General features: G+C 35.8%; 1 long non-coding RNA gene across 1 annotated transcript; it reads left to right on the top strand.

Moving 5' to 3' along the window:
- Window positions 1-4,440: 4,440 nt before the first annotated feature.
- LOC123785442 (uncharacterized) lies at window positions 4,441-19,627 on the top strand. The gene is made up of 2 exons (XR_015726886.1): window positions 4,441-12,928; window positions 18,780-19,627. It is a non-coding gene; the product is annotated as an uncharacterized LOC123785442 (long non-coding RNA).
- Window positions 19,628-25,882: the final 6,255 nt, after the last annotated feature.

Raw genomic sequence — 25,882 nt, 5'->3', positions numbered from 1 at the left:
AGTTACAGTGTCAGTAAAATACGCAACTCAGAGCACCGATGGGGAAAGAATGGGTCTCTGAGATATGAGATACGGACGATTGGGAAGATGCAGACATAACTGAGAATTCTGGACTCTTCCTCTTCCATATACTCTTGAATATCCCTTGCTAGTGGAGGTACAACTTCTATACCTTTCTGAGGAAAGCAGACTATCCCTTTAGGAAAGATTTTCCTCAAATACACTTGGAAAATGTTTCAAGAAGTCATACTAAAGGGACACCTGAGTGGTGCAATTGGTTAAGCGACCGAGTCGGTTTTGATTCAGGTCATGTTCTCAGGGTTGTGGGATAGAACCTTGCGTCAGGCTCTGTGCTCAGCGTGGAGTCTGCTTAAGACTCTCTCTCTGCCCTTCCCCACAGCTCTCTTGCTCTCACACACCCACTTTCTCTCACAAATAAATAAATCTTAAAAAAATGCCCTTCATTACTTTCAGAGCAATAGGAATTGTGTCAATATATATGAAATGAGAACAAAGCTGGCCCTATGAGGAGATAGTCCATACACAGAAGTTACAGAATTTCATCAGCTTTAATTGACAGGAATCTGGTAAGTGTGTATGGGAGTGTTAGACATTCTGAGGGTGTTAGACAAAAGAGGATGAAATAAAAAAAGATCAATGTTACACAATCTATTTATAAGGTGTCCTTGCTTAGAACTTGCGATGTAATGTTTGAATCCAGGGCCTGGGAAGGATATTAATAGTTAGCAGCTACATTGACTCATGGAATCCTGAACATAACAGGGAACTGTAGCAATTAGCAATGTGGTTGAAATATCAGAAGTTTCTTGGGGGTGTACATAGGAAGGACTCAGAAGTTTCATCTGGATTGTAATGCCGGAATCAAAATATTATATGTAACCTGAACAGATAGTCTTCAGCCATGTGCTCAGCAAGGGTCTAAAGAGTCTGCTCCTTTATTAGGCATTAAGAAATGCCTTGGTAAGAAAGGTATCAGCATTTTTTAGAGGCTTACGTGTGTTTATTACCTATTACCTATTGGCTAAAGATTATGGGAAAGGATGCTATAACAGCGTTAGGTTCCCTAAATCTCAATGGAAGTATTGGGATCCAAGATTGCTAGAGGCAGTTAGTGGTACCCGACCTTCAGAGACGGGGTGGATGCAAATATCTCAATAAATCTCAAGACAGGAATGGTAATAAAAATATTTTAATGTGCAGAGATCTGTAGTGATGCTTAATGAAGCATACAGTCCTCAGGCATAATATAGACCGACAGCTCACTAACGGGTTGTATGACATATATTAGTAGAAAAATTCTATGGCTACAGGACCAAAAGCTAACTCAGGTGCCAGACACGTACTTGTCCATAGACTCACTGGTTCTAAATTGAGAAAGAAGTCTGGGTGTTTTGAAGTTCTCAGCAATAGGACACATGAATCTTCCCCTAAAATTTTAACTGAAGAAATTTCAGACATGTAACAGGACAACAGATGCTGAAGAAAAGAAAACTAAGAGAAATATCCAAACATTTTGGGGGTTTATGGTACTGTCTCTGAACTGACATTAATATCTGCAATTTTGCAATTTACCATGGACTGGCAAGAGTAGAAATTGGTTTTATTTTTGTTGTTTAAGTTTTTATTTAAATTCCGGTTAACATACAGTGTGATATTAGTTTCAGGTATATAATTTAGTGATTCAACAGTTACATAACAAAGCAAGTGTACTCCTTAATCTCTGTCAACTATTTTACCCATCCTTTCACCCACCTCCCCTCTGGTAACCATCATTTTGTTCTCCATAGATGAGAGTCTGTTTTTGGTTTGCATGTACCACTTTGAATTAATATTTTTATATTCTTTGGGTAGATACCTAGTAGTGCAAATGCTGGATCATACGGTAGTTCCATTTTTAACTCTTTTAAGGAACTTCCATACTGTTTTCCAGAGTGGTTGCACAAGTTTGCATTCCCACCAACAGTGCAAAAGGGTTCCTCTTTCCCCACATCCTTGCCAATACCTGTTGTTTCTTGTGTTGTTGATTTTAGCCACTGACAGGTATGAGGTGATATCTCATTGTGGTTTTGATTTGCATTTCCCTGATAAGTGAGGTTGAGTGTCTTTTCATATGTCTGTTTGCCATCTGTATGTCTTCTTTAGAAAGATGTCTGTCTATTCATGTTTTCTGCCCATTTTTAAATTGAATTATTTGTTCTTTGGGTATTGAGTTTTATAAGTTCTTTATGTATTTTGGAAACTAACCCTTTATAAGATATGTCATTTGCAAATGTCTTCTCCCATTCTGTAGGTTGCCTTTTAGTTTTGTTGATTGTTTCCTTTGCTGTGCAGCTTTTTATTTTGATGGAGTCCCAATAGTAATCTCTTTGACATCAGCTATAGCAACTTCTTACTAGATATGTCTCCTGAGGCAAGGGAAACAGAGTAAGAACTTTTTGATGATTGATGGAGTGGTGGTTTGATTTCTTCTTGCAGTGGGTTCAATGGGATGACAAATTCATTCCATGACATTTTTTTTTTCATTTCCAGAATGTATAGTGGGAACAGACATGCTTAATGACTGGCAAAACCTTTAGTGTCTTCTACAAAGGAACCAAATGGAAATCCTTATGTCCTTCCCCAGACAATATAATAAAATGTTTGTCTTACCTCTACCTTCACTGATTTGCTTATTAACTATGGCAATGTTCTTGTCCCTTTCAAAATTAGCTTACAGTGTACTTAAATTGTTTCAATATCTCTGCATCCTTTTCTCTGGTCCATTGAACTTTAGACATTATGCTATTTGGACTTGGTAAGAAGGAAATAACGAGCTGCTGGTGTTGAGGATATCAGTTTTCACCTGGGTAAAAGACAAGAGCAGGTGCTTCTGGGTGATGAAAGAAAGGGCATACTCTCACCTGGATATCTTTGGTTTACCTATCTAAAGAATTTCTCTATTCTTCTGTACACTGCCATGTGCTCCAGTTAAAGGCAACATGCTATTTGTTGGCTGTTTGGGCTATTCTCTATCTTCTGCAGATTTGGACAATTGATCTCTTTCCTTGATCCTTCAGGATTAAAAGTGAATAGTTTCTTCTTGTTACTAGCTCCAGAGAATTATATTACTCCTTTGGTATTCCTAAATACTACCCAATCCTCTGTAAAAAATAACTTTATAACCTCTAATTATCCAGTTTGAATTTCCAGTGTCTTGGATGGAACATGACTCATAGACTATGTCTCAATTAGCTCTATATTTTACAACTTGCTTAAGATGCCATTACTTAACGGCTTAATCCTTAGGCTCAGAATTACTTTCTTATTTTTTTCTTTCACTTATAGTATTTATCTATACTATGTTACCTTTTTAGAATATAACATCAAAACTGTGGATTCTTGAATTCAAATATACTCTTTCTATATAAACCCAATTTTCCTTGTGATAGAAGAGATATTTTATTATTGAGCTATAATTATATAATTCTCAATTGTGTCAAATACATTTAGGAAAAAAATTTTTTTGACTAGGAACACAAATAAAACATAATATCCCATCAATAAAATGTTGTACTGATACTAATCTTCAAATTTCATACCTTCTGTGTATATGCTGGACCTTCTCTACCTTAATTATTAATTTATTATAAATTTTCCACACACAGGGGGCATTTATATGAGTTAGACTTCCTTCAGAAACAGAAGAAAAAGCTATTTCTTTTTTTTTTTTTTAAGATTTTATTTATTTGAGAGAGAGAGGGAGCATGAGCAGGGGGAAAGAGGAAGGACAGAGGGAGAGGGAAAGGGAGAAGCAGGTTTCCCACTGAGCAGGGACCCCAACACGGGGCTAGATGCCAGGACCCTGAGATCATGACCTGAGCCAAAAGCAGACACATAACCAACTGAGCCACCCAGGTGCCCCAAAAAGCAATTTCAACTGAGACTCTGAGATTATTTTAATTGGTTAGTTATTAGTGTTTGCATAACTGTTGATCCAAAAGAGAAATTTATTCCAACTATTTATTAGGAAAATCATTTTCTATAATATTACCTGTACACATGTTTAAAGAGTAGTACAAATAAAAACGGTATTTATTAAATGCTTTCTTTTTCATTCAGCCATTTTGCAATAAATACTAAGGGACTCCTGAACCTTTAAACTTTGTCTTCCCAGTCATTTGTTTGGAGAATTCACCATTCAATCTGTTATTAGATAATCTCTTTTTCTCACTATTCCACTTTGAGTTTATGCTGCAGCAATACTAAATGATCTGTGTTTTTTCTGTGTGCATCAATCTGTTCATCTCTCTCGGACTTTGCTCAACTACCCGCAGCCTTGGAAGGGCTTTCTATTACTATCTCTCAAGTTAAATATTTTCTATTTTTAAAACTTTTTTTGATCTATTTGCCCACCTCAGTCAGAAGTAATCACTTCTTCCTTTTGCTACTTGCATACTCAGTGAATAGTTCTTATGCTTCATTGACAGTGGAGATTATTCAGAAAACAGATTCAGCACCTGCTTAGCACAGCAATTAAGCAAGCACATCAAAGAGGAAAAGGTAAAACACTAGTGTTTATTACGTTTTTAAAATGTGAAGTACCACATTTTATCAACTTTTATTTGCACATTTTCCAGCATTTTAACATATCTAACATTGGAATATATGTTATAATTTAATTGGCATAAAATTTTCTTTGTGGTCTATGAGATAATGGTATGCATTATAATTGATGGAAGAGTTACTATGATAAATTTTATAAATATTTTTTATTTCCTTATATTTATCATTTACTTGATGGCTTGATTTCTCTCTCTCTCTCTTCCCCTCTCTGAAGTTAGAATGATTTTCTCCTAGTTTTATAATAATGTATACAAAGAGATTTATCTCATTCTATGTTGGTCAGCCGAATACTGCAATGTGTGATTGATTTATTTTTCTTTAAAGATTTTATTTATTCATTTGAAAGAGAGAGAGAGAGCATAAGTGGGGCAGAGGCAGACTCCCCACTGAGCAGGGAGCCCAACAGGGAGCTCAATTCCTAGACCCTGGGATCATGACCACAGCCAAAGGCAGACACTTAACCAACTGAGCCGCCCAGAGGAGCCCCTGATTGATTGTTTTTGCTTTATTTCAAAGGGCTCCCAGGGCAAAGCCAATCCCTATGAGTGGCATGAAAAATTTGGAACGCTTCAACAAAATTTACTTTATTATGGCAAGTAAATTTTGAGTGTTTTGGGATCTTGTTTTTTGTATGAGAGGAATTAACATGTGTTCACAGAGAGACATGAGGTTTGTGGTTAGGAGAGGAAAGCTGATGTTAATTTAATATACAGAAACAGTTTTTAGTAGAGCTTTTAAAAGTATTAACTGCTACCTCATAAGACAATGTAACAAACTTTGCTATGACTAGAAGTCTCCAAACAGACTTACTATGTATATAGAAGTTTTTAATAGTGTCAAAAGAACCAGTGAAAGGAGAACGATGTTAAATGGGTGACTGCTATATAATCCAATTTCGATATTCTGTCTTTTTAGGCCTATCAAACTAAAACTAACTCTAATATATGTTTCCTTTGGGGTTATTTTCAACTACAACAAAATGCATGATTTAGATATAAAGTAAATAACAAGGGGGATGTGTTATTTTGAAGACATCACAAATTCTCTGCCTGAAATTGAAATAAACAAACATTATTTATTAATATAGAAATAAATATAGAAGTATGCCTTAATGAAAGGAGCACTAGTGCTAGACTAGTACTACAATCTCCAAGAGGAGATACATAGGGAAATAAAAATGAGAATTCTAAAAATCAAGGAGCAGGTGCCACTTAAATATATGGCTCACACAGTAACTATGTAGACTACAAAGTAAATTGACAAAAAATCAAATGTAAAGATGATAAGAAAGCCCAGTTAGAGGAAAAGATAAAATCCAGAGTTAAGGAAAAATATTGAGTACTAAAACAGTAACTTTACAAAATTAACTAAAAAGCTTGATATCAGGAGAAAAAAAATGGTATCTTTGGGATACACTGACATGGTGAAGACATTTAAAAAAACAGAATGCAGGAGCATGCAGAATGTTAGGAAGGTAAGAACCGAAATCTGGAAAACACTATTTTGACAGTACAGATAACATTCCCTGTAAAAAATACAATCATGTAGTTCATATGTATAGAGACAAAATGTTCTAGGAATGAAAGCTTTCTATTTTGGGGTATCATTCTCATTGCCATTTATTTTGTATTTTCTTGCAGTGTTTTAACATTTTTTCTACGTGTAAGTTCTCTCTTCCTTAGTTAGACTCAAAACTCACTGAAGATGAAACTGAATTCCCCATTAGAATGCTCAGAGTATATAATGTAACATCAGACCCATAACACAGACAATGAATCGCATAGAATTGAAACACAGCAGAAAAATGTTGAGAATTCAAGTATCTTTCTTATCTTGTCTTTCCCAAAATAAAACTTGATTATTTGTTAAAAAGCCATGAGCATTTCCTAGAGTTTTTCTTTGGCTTTAGGTGGAGGACTGCCAGCTTCCTTCTTGGCCAGTCTTCCCCCTGATACTAGCCTTTCCCAGGAGTCCATGGTGAGTCTCTACCATTCCACCTTATGTATGTTATGTATGTATGTATTTTTTAGTTGAGATATAAATAATATACCGCAGCTCATCCTTTTAGAGAGTAAAATCCAGGGTGGTTCTTAGTATATTCACAAAGTTTCACAACCACCACCATAATTAACCTTACATTATTGTTTTTAATACTGCAAAACAAACAAACAAAACCAAAACAAAAAACCTTGTATCGTTTAGGAGTTACTCCCTGTTCTTCTCATCCTTCCCAGCCCATGAAAACCATTACTCTCTGGATAGATTTACCTCTTTTGGCTATTTCATATAAATGGAATCATACAACAAATAACCTTTTATTTCTGGCTTCTTTCACCTGACCTAATGTTTTCAATGTTTACCCTTCTTGTAGCATGTATAAATACTTTATTACTTTTTATGGCAGAAAATATCCCACTATATAGATATGACATGCTTTATTGTTGCTCTATTCAGACATTGTTCAAAGCACTTTACTTAGAAGGAAATTTATAGATCGTTTGCTGTGTATTCTCACACTAAGAAGAGATATACAACTGGTAAAGACTTTGGAATTGGAACAACAACGAGGACACAGAAAACTAAGCAAACAAGTAAATGAGGCAATTATTAACTGAGGAAAAAAAAGGTTTCAGAAATGAAAAATACCCATAGTATGCTAGCTACATAGCTTAGGTGTAACTGGCATTTACTTAGCCATAATAATGTGTGTGGTAGTGGTAAAGGCGGTCAATGATGAGGACACCCTTCATGTCAATTGGAGTAAGTTAACTGAAGAGAGTGAAAAAAAATTTTTTTATAAGTAGCAGCACAGTACCCTATTTAGATATAGGGAGAAAAATACTAAATGAGCTAATTAAAATAATTTTGTTTATACTACTATAATTAAGTTTTCTGGTAGGAAGAACAAAATGAAGAAAGGTATCTGAATTCTCAACATATGTTATCTATACACAGAGTACCCAACAGTGTATTTTAACACAATAAATTATCCATAGATCCCTAACAGCTAATGAACAGACTCGTCTTTCATTTCTTGGTAGATAAAAAGTCTCAGCAATGGTACTTAATAATGAGACTGATACGATTTATTGCGGGTTTTCAATTGCATCAATGATTGAAGTCAATATATCATCAACCCAGGTACCTTGTCAAATAATGCTGAGCAGGTGAAGTTAAAAAACAAACAAACAAACAAAAAAAAAAACAAAATCCCACTATTTCTGGGAAAGCCGGTATGGTTTAAACAGATTAAAACACTCTGAAAGAGAAGGTAGTAAAAGCTCCATACCACACCAAGAGAAACTTAACTATATCAAAATAGAAGGAAGGCACAGAGGAATGATCACTCGTGTGGTTTTGACTTTCCTTGGACTAGACAACTAGGTATTATGTTAAATTCAAGAATCAATGTCACCCACATAGTTCTCGAGGACTCCTCCAGTTTGAGATGGATTTTTCTTCCCCTTTGCAACAAGTAAATTATCATAAGCACAGAAAACTTTTAAGATAACAAAAGAATTCTGTGGTGTTAATCTTGGGCAAGTAAAAGAATAGGGAAACAAAAGTTTAAAAGTCCTAATTTATATTTAGGATAGCAAAATTTTGAAACCCAGTTTTCATTAAAGTGTGATAAATGGCTTTGTAACCATCACAATAAATCAAAGGTTTTTGTCTGAGTTTATAATATCCAAAACATTTAATGTAATTTGACTTACTAGATTTGTGATTTTATTTTGATGGTTAGAAAAATAATTTGAATACATTTTTAATCAATGTTTAAATATTTAGTGGGAAATTAATTTTACATTTTTAAGTTTTGCTTTATGATTTGTATAAATCATCCTTTAGAAGCCTGATGAATAATGTTTAAAATAATTTAATGTTATAAAATGTAATATATTTTTTAAAGATTTTATTTATTTATTTGAGAGAGAGTGAGTGAAAGAGATGGGGGGAGAGAGAGAAGGAGGGAGAAGCAGGCTTCCCGCTGAGCAGGGAGTCCGATGTAGGGCTCAGTCCCAGGACACTGGGATCATGACCTGAGCCAAAAGCAGATGCTTAACTGACTGAGCCACCCAGGTGCCCCAAGAGTAATATTTTCTAAAAAATTAAATAGTTCTGTGAGCACCTCTTTGTACACAAAATTCATTCTGATATAAAATAACCTGTCAATACATTTGAACCCATGAAAATCTAATATCTTTTACAAATAATGCATTATTTAGGAGCCATTGGAAAAGAAAACGATCTTATGGTAATTAATTACCAGTTATGAGTTCACTTATAAGAATTTAAACTATATGCTTATTTGGTCTTCAAACACTATTTTACAAATGATGCAAATAATGGTATATCCATTTGATTATGGGAAAAATATATGGTTTTTTTCAATGTAGACAGAAAGGAATGTGGTTCACATAAGCAAGTATGAATCACTTATTTTTTGTTTCATTTACAATCTAGAAATACTTATCATCACTGTATGTTGGTCATTGTTATGGGTTTAGGGAAAATAATGATGAAGATAATAATGATCAAGACATGCATGATCTCTACACTCCTGCAGCTTAAAATGCAGTAGAAGAGAAAAGCAAGCAAAGAGAAAAAACATTTGGACAAGTAATTGTAATTGTTTTAAAAACCAGGAAGGAAACAAACATTTATCTTATGCTAAGATAAATGGTCACAGGTAGGACCTGTTTTTGATAGGGACAGGTATAGAAGGTCTCAGCCATGAGGTGACATTTAAGTTGATTCATGAAAATTAAGATTTACCCATGTATAGAGAGGAAGAAAGGCAGACATGGCAACTGGTCTGGTAGTACTGTCATTACGTTACATGTGGACAAAGAGGAGTGGCAGTAGTTTGGGGGCTAAACCAAAATCAAATCATTGGTATCTTTGCAAGTCAAGTTAAACATTTGACTATTATTCTGCCTAAAATGGTAAAGCCATGAGAGGTTTTAACATGGTGCTATTGTCATTAATAACAGTATTAGTTAATATTCATTGAGAGCCTTCTGTGTGCCAGATACTATCCTAAATCTGTTAACCGCACTATCTCTGAGGCCTGCAAATAGCCCACCTGTCAAATCCCGCTGGCCAGGGGTGATTGCACAGCTTTGGGATGTCACTGTGTACACTAAGCAGGGTGGTCCCCTCTAGCATTCCCTCTTGCCACCTACCTGTTGGAGAATCAATCCATTGCCGGCAACTGCCAGGCACATGAAGCAGTGGAAGCTCGGTCCTGGAGTCAGCCACTAACACCGTCACCAGGCCAGCTGGCAAGTAGGGAAGACTGGGCTCTCTGGAAGCAGCCAGGATGTGCCTGGGCAAAAAATGAGAAGGGCCATGAGATTGCTTGCATCCAACACTCGGACTTGTGGCTCTAACACCCAGAATGTTTCCAAGTGAGGTTAATGAAGGATAGTTGGAAGTAGGCAGGCAGGAACAAAGGGCTCCACCCTAAGAGGAAACCATCCTTCAAAGGATTTTACAGGGCCCTGGAAGGAGCCTTCCACCCTTTCCCGCCTGAACAACTACCTGATAGATAGATGACTGCGACAAGAACTTGATTGGGTGGCAGGCACATGGAGGGTTAATCAGATTAAAACAGCCCGCCAACATCCTCATAAAAGCCCCTAGACTTAGAAACTCCAACAGCAACCTTCCTGGGTCTCCTCCCTCTTCAGGGGCTTTGTACTATTGATCAGTAAAATTCTTTACTCTGCTGCCCACCACTCTTCCTCCATTCTACCTCTTCATTCTTTGGAGTGGCATGACCAAGAGTCACGGGCACTAAAGGGAAAGAAATCCTGCAGCAAGATCAGCTGGGTACACGAGGTGTCCCAAGCTGGACTACCCACCCAATCTCTGCAGGGCAGGCAGGCATATGTGTCTTCTTTTCTGGCTTTTTAATATCTTTGTTTTTGCCTCTTGATCCAGGAAAGCTGAACAATTACTAGTTGACTGTTTACTCCTACTTTCTCATTCTCTCCCTAACTTTTCTATTCCCATCCCACAGAGGTGGAACTAGAGCTCAACAAAATGGCTTGACTCCAGAGCCTGAGGCTGATTTGGAAAGCCATTTTTAAGAATCCAAAAACCAAACAAAGGCTGGCCGGGATGAGGTAAAAGGGGTGGAGAGGGAGTAAAAGGAGAGGTTGGAAATATTCTTTAAACACAAAATTGGCAAAGCTTGCTTTTTATCTCCCGTAAGGGTGAACTAAAGGTACATGTATTGATTGTGAAGTTCCTTTATCCTTGACTAGTATCCTTTAACAAGGATAGTAGTACAGTTCTGGGACTGGGACAAATTGGAGATGAGACTAGGGATAAGAAGGAAGAGTGGATATGAAAAAAGCTTTTGTCCTGCTAAACAGAGGATAACATGAGACTCCCAAGAGGACCTGTAAGTAGGACTCTGGCATGAGGTTCTAGAGCTTGTAGTAATCTAACAGCATTCACCTTACATGTGAAAAGCAAGTTGACTGTTTCTGTTTGTTTTGTTTTGCTTTTCTCTCTCCTTTCTTTCTCTGCTTTTGACAGGGAAAACACTGTTTAAGATAAAACTGAAAAACAAGTCATGTTTAACCCCAGGACCAACATAAGGGAGAAGACTAAGAAGTATGAATATTCACTTCATTAAAGAAAAGTGTAGTTTATTTGATAATTGCATACTTTGTGGTTAAGTTACAGAACTTGAAATGCTTTATTTATTTCAAAATTCCTGTTGTCACTTTTTGGTACACTGTTATATGAGTTTACTTAAATGCTACGTCCCAATGCACATGACTAGGTTAACATTTTTACTGTTTGAACTCTTAAAATAGTCAGCAATAAAGAACATCTTTAAAAAACAAAACAAAACAGAGTAATGTTAATAAGTTAAATTACCATAAAATAAAATTAGTTCCAATAACTTGAGCATAGGGCTTTCAACCCACCCTTCACTTTGTTCTATGAAATTCTCTAGGAATACATGTTGGACTTATACTGGATAAATAAATTGGGAATCTTTTCATAGGGTTTTTTGATATAACAGTAATGGAGAATAGTTGGAAGAAAGGCAGGCAGGGGCAAGAGGTCCCTGTTCTAAGAGGAAACCACTCTGAAAAGGAAAAAGACCTCATCCTGTTATTCTACACCGCCCTGAAATGAGCCCTCCACCTTTCCTACATAAACAACTACTTGAGAGGTAGATGAGCGCATGGACAAAAAATCTGATTGGGTGACAGGCTGAAGGATTAATCAGATTAAAACAGCCCACCAGGGGCGCTTGGGTGGCTCGGTCATTAAGTGTCTGCCTTCCACTCAGGTCACGATCCCAGAGTTCTGGGATCAAGCCCCGCATTGGGCTCCCTGCTCAGCGGGAAGCCTGCTTCTCCCTCTCCCATTCCCCCTGCTTGTGTTCCCTCTCTTGTCAAATAAATAAATAAAATCTTTAAAAAATAAATAAAACAGCCCACCAACAATCTGACAAAAACCCCTAGATTTAGAAATTCCAACAGCCACCCTCTTGGGTCCCCTCCTTCTTCAGGAGCTTTGTACTATCACCCAATAAATTTTGCTTTGCTGCCCACCACTCCTCATCTGGTCTACCTCTTCTATCTTTGAAGCAGCGTGACCAAGAACCCTGGGCATTAAAGGAAAAGAAATCCTGAAAAAAACAGCATACTTTATTTGTATCACTTACTCCTTTTGAAAGACCTAAAGGATATGTAAAAGAGTTACTCACTTTTACTCTGAAATCAACAACTCTGTTTTGTATACTGATTGTTATCTACAGGTCAACAGAAGAAAATGTGAACAAATTAGAGCCTCATAAGAAATTGGATGAAACAGGTTTATTTTTAAATCCTTTTTCCCAGGTGGGTGGGAGCATGGATTAAATGGGTGATGAGTATTAAGGAGGGCACTTGTGATAAGCACTGGGTGTTATATGTAAGTGATGAATCACTAAGTTCTACACCTGAAACTAATATTACACTGTATGTTAACTAAATGTAATTTAAATAAAAATTTGAAAAAGGAAAAAAGTGCATAAAATTATTTTTCCCTATTTTAAAGCTTTAGAGCAGTTAGGTATTTTCACTATATTAGAAAATCTCCATGTTCTAAACTAAAGATACTAAATTTATCTTCATATTTCGGTATATTGCAGAGAATGTTACTGACATGGTAGCATAATAGATGCTGAGAAAGTTTTGGGAAACAATTAGAACCTCGCTGCTCAAATTACGGAGAACCAAGTAGAAAATTGTTAGAGACAAACCAACGGTAATTGAAAAAGCAAAAGGATAAAGTGAGTATACATTTTGAATATCATAGGAAAAACCGACATTAATGGGACCAGGCAGAACTTTTCATTTTACGTTCTTCCAGCACCGGTGTCTTCTCTAATGCAGAAAAAGTCTCACAGTTAAATGATGAGCTTGGTGGGGGATAAGAAATAGTGAGAAACATTGTGGGGGGTTTACATTCTTTTATTTAGATCTTTTAACACTTCGACTCTAGAGCCTCCAGAAAGAATTTTCCTCTGTCTTCTGACATCACTGTGGCGTTTGTAAACTAAAATTGAATATGTTTTGATATACATGCTTTAGTAAGAGTTAGTTGAGTTAATGTTTCTAATTCCTGTTTCGTTAAGGATTGCTCTCAAACTAAAGAAAAATATTTGCCATATTTGGAAGGCAATCTGTCAAACAGCTGAAATTTTATCAAATCTGAATAACAAAATAAATTATTAAACTAATTTCTTACAGATAAAGAGTGTAATGGACAAAGGCAGACAAAAGGAAGTAGGGAGTGCAAAATAAAGGGGGGAGAGGAAAAACTTAAACCAAATTAGTTGTTCTAGGACAGTAGAAACTTAAAGTTCTCCAAGTCAATATAGCCAAAGATTAGAGAATCCCAATCCTATATAGTTATGCTGAAATAATTTTAACCCTCCTAAATATGTCTATTTATATTGATCAAATATGAACATCAAAGAGATGGCATTCGTTATTTAAACTAGTCTCTGAGGTCTATGAGTTTGAAACCAATCAGTGTAAATATAAATTACATACTTAAATTGTACAGGAAATGTTACATATTGTCCACAGGGGGGATTTTCCATATTAGAATTATGTGATACTAGCTTGCCAGGTAACTCACACTGATGAGGGAGCAGAAGGCTAGCTGAGGACAAAGCACAAACTGACACCTTGCAACATCCCCCTACTCTCCATTCCTGGGTGGGACATGTGTAACATTCTTCCAGGGATCTCCCAACTATCTTAATGTTAATATCTTGCTAGAGGGGAAAACAACCTTAACTTGACAATGGCAAGGCCTCAGGTATCTTGTAGGCATCTTGTAGGTTGGTCTTCTTTAGCACATGAAAGTTCTTTTAAAACTTCCGTTTTCCTTACTTCCCCCACTCCCCAGTATATAATCACAACTCCTCAAGACCTCGGTGCAGCAGCTCTTTCTGCCCATGGGTCCTGTCCCCGTGCTTTAATAAAACCACCATTTTGCACCAAAGAGGTCTCAAGAATTCTTTCTTGGCCATTGGCTCCAGACTCCACCCCACTACCTCGCCTATATTCCAAAACCCCATTAATAATAAAAAAAATATAAACACAAAGGAAAACTGCATTGCAAACTGAAAGCATAATATATACTGATTTTTTAAAAAATTATTTGCATTGATACCGTTACTCAAATTCAATATTATTTCCACTTCCTCATGTGTAAATATTTTCACTGAAATACATTTTGAATAATTTTAATGTAATCCTGTGATTGTCTTTTTTTGCTATTTTTATTCAACACTTTTTAAATCTCATTTTCTTCATTGTTAATAGCATACTATATACATCCAATACACATACAAAAACAGCTATATTTTGAAAAAATCTATAATTTTAATATAATTATAGTAAAATTTAATTGCATTTTCTTAACATATTTTAGTATAAAGTATAACTTGTCTCAAAAAAATAAATTTCTACCACAAATACCTGTTAAAGTAAATTTAACATACTTGAGAAAGTTAATGATTTGAAAATATAGGCAGAGATACATTTTGACACATTACTTAGGACATTCATATCTTGAAATAACTCAGTTACAGAAAATAGGACTTTGTTTCAGGAATGAATTAGAATTAGAGAAAGAGAAAGAAAGAAGAAAGAAAGAAAGAAGGAGAAAGAAAGAAAGAAAGAAAGAAAGAAAGAAAGAAAGAAAGAAAGAAAGAAAGAAAGAAAGAAAAGAAAGAAAGAAAGAAAGAAAGAAGGGGAAAGAAAAAATGAAAAAGAGAGAGAGAGTTTAATCCATTTGAGGAAGGCTCTTCCCGTCTTGACAGAAAATGTAAGACTGCCTTACTACTGGAGAGCCAGGCCAAAGGACTTATAAACTAAGACTTGATTGGATATTAGAGGTTGAATAGAATTACCTTACCTGGGGTAACTCCACAAGAAATATGCAAGATAAAAATTTTTTAAAAGGTATTGTTTATTTGAGAGAGAGAGCGAGCACAGAGGGAGAGTGAGAAAGAGAAGTAGACTCCCCACTGAGCAGAGAGCCTGATGTGGGAGTAGATCTCAGAACCCTGAGATCATGACCTGATCCAAAGGCTTAACTGACTAAGCCACCCAGGCATCCCTCTTAGATAAAATCAATGTATTGTATGGAACTGCTGGCTCTCAGTTTAAACAGGATTTCTATTCTTATTATTCTTATTCTTATTCTTTCTTATTCTTATTCATTACTGAATTATATTTTAGTTTTAAAATGCCTTTGTAATCTATACACTGTGACTGTCATATTTTATGTCCAGCTTTAATTGTTGCACATAGGAAATAATGATATTTCATTACTTAAGTTATAGTTTGTATTTCAGGCACTAAAGCAAGTATTTTGAGTCTCTTCTTTAATTGATATCAGTGAAGTTTCAAAGTATATAATCCATGGGTGAATATTAAATGAATTACAGTAATCTATGGGGCTAAAATATATTAAATTCCTGTGGGTTAAAAGCTATAATATGCCTTGTGAGACTCTCCAAGGGTAATTAGCAAATAGTCAGTTATTTGGCCTCATTTACTAGAGTGTGTATTAAAAATATAAATGTTTTTTAAGTCTAGGATTATTTTTTTTGAACACAAGTAAATTTGAATACATGTTGCTTAAAAAATGGTTAGCCTATAGCTTTTACTTCTTGAATTTTGATGGCATTAATGTATTTCTCTGAAAGATTTTTACTCTATAGCTTTTGGTACATAAAGATACACTTGTATTAAAAAATGTTTAGACTGTGTATTAAAAGTAAATCTTTTTAATAGCTTGGCCACATTACATAACCAGAAAAAAATTCAAATGCATTAAACCTGCTGGTATGCTATAAATCTATTTAAGTTCTTAAGAAAGTAAGAACTTAAATCTTAGAAAAGTCCTGTAAATAGTGCATTAGTATCAAGGAAATTTCTATTAAACTAAAGAATTATCTGCTTCAAGTATACAAAAATAAACAATATGTTATAGTTTTGTAGGATTACATATATTTTAAAAATATGAATTGGACTTTTGTGTCAAGTAAGAGAAGCCATAACATTCTCCTCTTCCCCATACCTTAAAAAATAAAAAAAGAAAGAAAGGATAAGAAAAAGAAAAATCCAGATAGAATTTACTAGTAGCAACCAAAAAAGAAAACATAATGCCATAATCCTTGAATTATAGATATGAATAAGTTAATGAGAAAATTATGAAATTGTGTAGATAGCATCGTGAGCTTCTAAAATTATACCAAACCCTCAAAACCAAACTGTTGAATCTCAATATCCTTAAAATTCTCAGGGATATCCCTGAATCTGGAGGGAGATTATCAGAATTGGTGATATTGCATTTTTCTCTTATACTGGGGGCGGGGCGGGGGGGTTATGTTGCAGCAAATGGTAGTGGGAATAATGTCTGTAGAGAAATGCATGAAAACAGAGGTGGAAAACAAAGCCAATCTTTTTCACAAATAAAATTTCCTTTTGTACACACTGAGTATGTGATGTATCTTAAGCCTATGAGCTTGTCCACTTTGTATTGGGCTACATTGTCTAAATATATGAAGGGAACAAAGCAAACCTGAGAAGCAAAAGCAGAGAATGTCTGCTGAAACACTGAGTGCTGCCTCAGTGAGCTCTGACTTTTTTCAGACTACAGCAAGGTAGCCGGCAGAAACAACTGTATCTTCTCTGGACCACAAAATGGTTTTCGCTGTGGTGCAGAAGTAAAGCAATCTTCAACAGCTTAAAAACAAATGGAAAGGCCCAAAGCTGCCAGAAAATGAGAAAGATTTAAAAGGTACAGAAATTATGGAAATACACTTCGGATGGGAAAACCAAAACTAAAACCAAGTAACAACAGAAAGAGGAGCATAGCATATAGGAAATAAAGAAATGAATTTGGAAGTAAGCTTTGCCCAAGACACAGAAAGAAGTTTGTCTAAGTGCTTTCAGGAATAAAGCAATTTATTAAGCATGCTAATAAAATCAGAGCCCAGATAAATAAGAAGAATTAGAAAATTTAAGGGAAAATTATTAAGGATTAAAACAACATCTGAAACTAATTCACAAATAATTTGGCCGTACCAAGGGACAAACAGAAAGAGAATTACTACATAGAATAAAGGCTTAAGATAATTATGGAGGACGCTTCCCCCTCCCCCAAAAAAGTAAAGCATTGAAATAGAAATATATTCAGAATAGGGATGAATGGTAATCTCAACAACTAAAAATAAAAGGTTATTTCACAATAATAAAATCAAGCCTCCCCCCCCAAAAAAGTCTAAATCAGTACATATAGCACTTTGCATCGTAGGTAACACACAGGTGCCTTTTAGTGTCTGAGACATTAAAGTTCACTTTTAGATTATTGTGTTAAATTTGATAATGCTCCTCCTGGTCTTTTGATTGATTAATTCATAATAATATTTTTTAATGGCTTTTTATAGCTCTAGATGTTTAGAATAGTAACCAGTTAACCAGTAAGCCCCAGGAGTACTTTCTACTAAATAGGCCTAGGGAAAAGCCAAGAGGTAGAAAGTCAATGGAATGGTGAGACAAAGGTCACTGGAAGATTTCATCTACAAGCGCAATTAAAACATTTTATACTTTTAATTCTTTTATTACCTTTGTGGTTATGAACTTTTTCTGTAACTCTATCCTCTAACAAAAGTACAAAGAGCAAATCCTGTGGAAGGGGACACAGTAGAAACAGGCTTAAATTGGAAGAACAGCACGACAGCCATAGACTCAGAATGTCAATGACCATGGCTCACTCCTCATGGTAACATAAGATGAGAGTGAGACTGGGGAATTTCTTTACAGGATAGCAAACCACTCAATTATAGAATCTACCTCCCTGAAGGTGGCTTGTCCTTATGAAAACAACGAATCCTCCAAGATAAGATCCAAGAAGTTATTTTGTAGCACCTTAAAGTAACATCTAAGTAAATATAGATGGAACAAAAATAATTCTCCCACATGTTTATGCACAAAAATAGGTCCAGATTGATAAAGTTACTCAAAAAGATATAAAGAAAAAAAGGAGCTTTGAAATAAAACCTGAAACTTAAAAAAAAGGCATATAATGGCAGATGAAAAGCTGCTTTACGTGACAAAAACTGATGAGCAATGAAATCATAAATCCATGGACCCTCTCTTCTTTGTATCCTCTCATCCACCCCCTCTTCCTTCTCCTCCTCAGGCAAAGTCAACATTGTCAAGGCACTCTCGCCACTGTCAAACTCTGTAGGGACATGCCTCACAAGATGTCACTCACTATTATTAAGTTACACAAGATTATCCCCTTCACTCTGGAGGTGAATTAGCCAAGTTTCTAAGATCTCTTCAGGTTATTAGGCAAAGTAATCTGAAGGGCTCTACATTCTTTTTCATTAAAAGTGTAAGTCTCAATAGTTTGCTGCGGGCTGTCCTTTGGTACCAGTGACCTGCTTAGAGCCAATAAAAGTCACCCATACAACTCTGTGTGGGGGGTCTGATAACTTCGGGTCCCATGCTGCACAACAGTAGGCAGTAGCCAGGAAATTGCTTCCCTGGCTTTGTTAGAGATCTTCCTGTGGATCTTTAATTTGACAGCCTGTTCTCCCTTCCCCACAGGAAGCTCCTTGCTGCATCTCCCTTCCGAGACTGCAATGCATTGACTGGCCCATGTGAGGCCTCCAGGTAAAGCCCTTGTAATTGGCCCTGAAGGATCACAAAATAGGTTTTGACCAGGAGCTATACTCTTCAATCATTATTTGAAGTGTGCACAGCACACACACTTAACTTCTTCTAAATTGAGATACCACAAGTAGAGTACATAAAGTGCGCTAATTTTACTGAATTGTTCAATTAATTTTTGCATGTAAATGCCAAATAATTCCACCCGAATCAAGATTTAGAGCATTTATGACAGTTTCTTCATGATCCTTCTCAGACACCCTTGCCTCCACAGATAGCTGGTATTCTTACATCTATCAACTTAGGGTAGTCTGCTTCTTTGTTTTTGGTTTCTCGTCATATAAATGGATGATTTAGTATGTTCCCTTTTGCTACTGACTTCCTTCATTCAGCATACAGTCTTTGAAATGTATCCATGTTATTGTAGGCTACTCTTTTTATTATTGTGTAGGAAGCTAGGACATGAACATAACAGATTTTATTTGTCCATTCTACTACTGTTGGACACTTGATAGTCTTCAAATTTTGACGATGTAAATAAAACTGCTGTGAACATACTCATGGCATACATGAGCATACTTATAGGTATCATTTAGAGAACGTAGCCATGCATTTCTCATATGTATATGCAAAGAAGCAGGACTGCTAGAGTGTAGAGTGAGTGTATTTCATTTTAGACGTTGCCAAACAGTCCTTAGAAGTGGTTTCACCCCCACCTGCGATGTATGGGCAAATGGGTTGCTCTACATCTTTGGCAATGTTTGTCAATCCTTTTTTTTTTTTTTTTTTAGGAATATTATGAATGGGTATGATATCTCTTTGTAGATTTAATTTCCATTTTCATAATTGGTTATGTTTTTTACATGTTTACTGGTCTTTTGGATATCTTTTGCGAATTCCCTATTCACATATTTTTACATATTTTTTTAAAATATTTTTATTTATTTATTTGACAGAGATAGAGACAGCCAGAGAGAGAGGGAACACAAGCAGGGGGAGTGGGAGAGGAAGAAGCAGGCTCATAGCGGAGGAGCCTGATGTGGGGCTCGATCCCATAATGCCGGGATCATGCCCTGAGCCGAAGGCAGACGCTTAACTGCTGTACCACCCAGGCGCCCCCTATTTTTACATATTTTATTCCCCCTTTTAGGTTGTCAGTTTTTTCTTTATTGATCTGTAAGCATTCTTTACATAATGTGAAATAAAACAATGAGGTTCTGTCATCTCTGGAACTATTGGAACATGAAGACAAAAAGAAATATATCAAGTAGTAATGGGGTGGGGAAACTGAATGATTCTGGAGCTCACCAGTAATATACACTCAGCATCTTATTGGCAGTCACCGGTAACCTCACTTCCACTGTGTAGCAAGCTAAGTAAAATGGTATTGCTGTAGTAGAGTCTGACTGGGGGACTGGTGCTCATTAGAGAGAGTGCAGAGACTGCAAAGCAAGCAGAAAACATGGAGCACTAAGTCATTTTGTCATTTAATAGAGCTAAACAGTGGGACCATTCTCTGCTCCAGCCTGGCTACTTGCTCCCTAATTTCCCAGAGGCACCTGGAACCTGAAACTAACACGGATATACAGAATTTCAGAGTATCAGACTGAAGTGAGGGTAGATAATGATGCATTTTTAGGGGAGTGTGGACTACTACGGTTTCACAGTGCCTAAGTGAGAGCTATTGGCCATGGTTTCAAACAAACAAACAAAAAACCTAGCCTGCAGCTGGCAATGATGACCACGTAGGTTAACTGCCAAGAGAACCTCCTAATAATGGTGGTTGTATTAATTAGATAGGAAAGAAAATTCCCATCTAATTTCAGGAATGCCAAAACACTGAAAAAATGCTGCAAAAGACAATCATTTGGCTGCTGCAAATACTTCACGATTTAACTATGTTGTGGAGATTAAAAACTGATAAATTATGCTTAAAAATCTCAATAAACAGTATAAATATTTGAAAAGTAGAGACAGAATTTTCTAGTGAAGATGTTACTGTATACCTGAAAATTAAGAGGCTAAAATAACAAATATGTGTGTATATGCACATATCTGTACATATGTTATAACTATATGATAAAATAATTTCTTAAAGTGTTTGGAGATTTTAAATATACATCCAAAATTCTTTATAATAGTTTAAACATTGCTAATATAAATGGAAATAAATTTTATTTATATTGAAAGCAGTACCTTATAGTAAATAAAATTATTTTTAAATAAATGTAATATATTTCAATGAGAAAAGTAAGCCATTTTGTTAAAAGAATATATTAGATAAATGGAGAAACTAAATGTCCACAGTAATTTTAAGTTACTGTGTAATTATAGTGCAAATTCCATTAGAATTACAATGTATTGAGTTTTGTTACTAATTTTATTCTATAATTTTGCCTAATAAAATAATTCTTAAATACTTATCAAAGAAAATTAGGATATAATTAGGTCTACTTGAAAGAAAAATATAGTGATAGAAGATATGCCCTACTGGATATTAAAGTTCACAATAAAGTAACTATATTTAGAAAAGATAGTATTGGTCTGAGAATAGACAAATAAATTAATAGAAAATGATGGAAAGAACAGAAATACATCCGAGAATGTATGGGAGCTTCATATTTAAGAAAGGTAGCATTTTAACAGTGGGAAGTGGATCAGGTTATTTAATAAATGGTTTCCTCTAGGAATCTAGGAAGGAAAACAACATAAATATCAGACACGATTTACATGAATAAATTTAAGTTTTACTGAAAAATTTTTTTTTTAAGATTTTATTTATTTATTTGTCAGAGAGAGAGCACAAGCAGGGGGAGTGGCAGAGGGTGGAGCAGGTTTCCCACTGAGCAAGGAGCCTGATGCAGGGCTGGATCCCAGGACCCAGGAATCATGACCTGAGCCAAAGGGAGACGCTTAACCAACTGAGCCATTCAGGCACCACACCGGGAAATCTTTTTTTTTTTTTTTTTTAGATTTTATTTATTTATTTGTCAGAGAGAGAGAGAGCACAAGCAGGGGGGAGAGGAAGGCAGAGGGAGAACCAGTCTCCCTGATGAGCAAGGAGTCCAACACAGGACTGGATCCCAGGACCCCTGGATCAGGAGCTGAGCCAAAGGCAGACACTTAACTGACTGAGTTACCCAGGCGTCCCACCCCTGAAAATCTTAATGTAGAAAAAATATCTCAATATTGAAAGAAAATATAAAGGTCGTTTGTATAAACTGCAAGTGCTGAAGATCTTTCTATGCCAGAATGAAAATCAATAAGCTATAAAAATAAAACACTTTTCCTTTACCATTGCCATTTTGTTCTCAAAATCTACCAATAAACCAATAAGTATTTGTTGAATGAGTGAATAAATCATAGTATTTATTGAAATGGGGAAAGACTAATAAACATCCACTACCAGAAAAAATGTGATAATTAAGAAAGAGTAAAATTGGGAAAATGGGTGAATATTAGAAATTTTAGATTTCAAAGGTCAATGAAGTATCCAAGTTGAAGATATTAAATAGGTTGCTGTTTATAGGATTTGTCAGCAGAAAAAAAGGTTTGTGACGTGATATGAATTTAGAAGTTATCTCTCTAGAAATAAATTTAGCGCTTAAAGATATAGACAATTAGCTAAGGACAGTAAATATAAGAAAAACGATTTAGGTCTTTAAGCAAGAACTCAAGCATTCTAACTTTTATACATTAATGTGGTGTATTCAGCTTCAAGGTAGTATATGTGTGATCGGTGGTGTTAGGGAAGAAAATTCAGATCATGAAAGGACAGCATCTGCAAATTAACCAGACGGTTATAGAGAAACAAAAGGGAACTTTTTTTCTTGCTATCAATTGTACTTCTTCTTTTAGTACAGAAAAAATCTATAGGAATTTTGATGGTTGGTAAAGACAGCAAATCAATGGAATTCAGGGACATGCAAAATCCACTGACAAATATGAAAAGTTTTTTTTTTGTTTGTTGTTTTTGTATCTCTCCTATTAAGCATCAGGAGTTTTTAAGGGTATCTAATGCATGTAATTAAGGTAACCAACACCAGCTATCTATAATATCTACATTGTGGATAGTGTTCATACTTAACTTTGTATGCCTGTTTCCATATGCCAGATTTAGTCAGTCTGTGTCAATAGTCTACCCCCAAATATGTCACTGGCATACGTAAATATATAGACAAACACAGAATATTGTAGTATTGTGTAGGTGGTACATAAATTACTTTTAACTCTAATATAAAAGTTAAAAGTCAAAAGTATTAAGAATAATTATAACTACCAACATTTATTAATGGATACACTATATAAAAATAAGTAAACTCTGACATCAATAAGAGAAACTAAAAGGGGGAATAAAAGTATAGAATTTTTATATGCAATTAAAGTAACATTGTCATCATCTTACAATAGACTATTATAACTGTAAGCAATTCAGTGCAAGCCTCATGTTAACCATAAAGATAAAACCTATATTAGATACACAATGGATAAAGAGAAAAGAAGCAAAGCGTACCATAACAACAACAAAAAAACCCGCAAAGAAGAACAGCAAGAAGAATAAGAGAACTACAAAAAAGACAGAAAACAATAAATAAAATATGAATAGAAAGTTCTTACCTATCAATAATTACTTTAAATGATAGATTAAACTCATCAATCAAAAGACAGAATGTGAGTGATGTCTGCAATGTGGCTGAATAAGACTTCCCTCCTTGTATCTCTCACCTTCGTCTACTCAACAATAATAATATGGCATCCATTCATAGTCAAGAGTGCCTTTGTGGGAGCAGTGGGCACCATACATCAAGGGACCCAGGAAAAGTCTTGTCCAGTTATGCATTGGATAACAGGCATGCAAACTTTGGTCCCTGCTGTGACCACTGCAGTTGGTCATAAACAGGCTCCAGACCCTTTCAGTCATAATCCAAGAGCCCCTGGAAAACAATGTCTTAAACAATCATTCATGAAAAGGACAGCCTTTGTGGAAGTGCAGTTTTCTAGTTTAGAGGGTCTAGGACACCATAGGAGAAAAATTAAATAAATAAATAAATAAATAAATAAATAAATAGGAGTTTGGATACATTGGAGAAGGTAAAAGGAACAATAGGACTTTGCATCCATGTCACCTCTCCTTTGGCTTAATGCCAAGAGGGGGGTCTTCCTAGCCTGCAATTTCTCTTGCAGGGAAAAGTAAGAAGTTATAAGTGAATGCTTGGCTGCCTGAGCTGTGTGGGACATTGCCAAAAAGGCCTGTTTCTTTCTTGCCTCATCCCAAGTACTGAGTCATGAACTGCATAATTGAGAGGTGGAAAGAGGCTGGGAATGTGGCAGATAGAACTCTCAGAGGGCACTAAAGTGATGTGGACCTACTAACAGCAACACAGACTCCATCAAGAAACCTGCCCATGAGCTGCTGGGAATGCCTTACCTGTAGTGCTCAAAACTGACCAACAGTCATCCCCAGTACTCAACGAACGTCACTCCCACACACACACACCCCATCCTGTGCCTGGTTCTCTGTGTGCATTCACAATGGAAGTTACAGTGAGTTTTGGCAGCTGACTAGTGAGCATGCACAGAGCGCTGGGCCAAATCTGCAGGCTGGAAAGAGATCATAAGCTTGAGCCTCAACTCCACACTTGAGAAAGCAAAGGGATGCTGTCAGCACCCAGCCTGGTGCCTTACATGATCAAGAGAAGGCATACAGGCTTAAGAAATCTGTCAAAGATGAAGTAAGAAACATAAAGCAGGCATATGCATCGAAGGTCTTAGAAAGCTTCAGAATGCCTAGAAGGGCTAATTGAAGATATTTCTCTCCTGAAGTCAATTAGTAAAGACTGGAAGAGGTGACTGTTACTGCAAATATAAAGACAGCAACAAAAGACTTTGAAGAAACATTGAAAAGTCAAGGAAACAAAACGCTAACAAAGGATCATGATAATCTTCCAGTAAACAACCCCAAAGATGGAAAGATGTGTGACTGACCCAATAAAGAATTCAAAGTAGCTGTTTTAAGGAAGCTCAGTGAGCTACAAGAAAAACATATGAAGACAACTCAACGAAATCAGGAAAATGATATACAAACAAACAAAAAGTTTAACAAAGAGATAGAAATCATAAAAAAGAACTAAACAGGGATGCCTGGGTGGCTCAGTTGGTTGAGCATCCAACTCTTGGTTTCGTCTCAGGTCACGATCTCAGGGTTGTGAGATGGAGCCCCCGAGTTGGGCTCTACACTCAATGGGGAGTTTGCTTGAAGACTCTTTCCCTGTGCTCTTCCCCCCAAGTGCAATCTGTCTTTCTCTAAAATAAATAAATATCTCTTAAAAAACAAAAACACCAAGTTCTGGAGCAGAAGAATACAGTAAGTGAAAAAAAAATTCAATAGACGGCATCAACAGAAACATGGATTAAGCCGAAGAAAAGCCTATAAATTAGAAGACAAGAACTTTGAGATTATCCAGAGAACAAAAATTTTAAAAATGAAAAAAAAATTGAAGAAAAACTATATAATCTATAGAATACCATCTAAAGAAGCAATCCGTGTATTATTAAAGTCCCAGAAAAAGAAGAGAGGGAAAAGGGAAAAGAAGGCTTAAAGGGTAATGGCTGAGAGCTTTCCAGATCTGGGGAGAGATTTGTATATCTGTTCTGAAACTCATAGGTTACTGTACAAACTGAACTTAAAGTGATCTTCTCTAAGACACATTAAAATATAACTGTCAAAAATCAAAGACAAAGAAGAATATTAAAAGCAGCAAGGGGAAAGAAGTTTGTAACTTACAAGGGAGCTTTCATGAGGCTTATAGGGTGTTTCTCAGCAAAAATTTTGCAGTCCTGGAAGAGTGAGATGTTCAAAGTGCTAACACAAACAAACAACAAACAGCCTGCCAACCAAGAGTACTCTGGCAAAGCTGCCCTTCAGAACTAAAGGAGACGTAAAGACTTTCCCAAATAAAAGCTGAGGAATTTCATTACCACCAGACCCAACTTACGAGAAATGCTGAAAGTACACTAATTAATAACATAAAAACATGAAA

The sequence above is a fragment of the Ursus americanus genome, chromosome 15, assembly GCF_024610735.1.
Source record: "Ursus americanus isolate L20-20 chromosome 15, mUrsAme1.1.p, whole genome shotgun sequence".
Taxonomy (NCBI): Eukaryota; Metazoa; Chordata; class Mammalia; order Carnivora; family Ursidae; genus Ursus; species Ursus americanus.
This window is presented reverse-complemented; position numbering and strand designations above follow the sequence as displayed.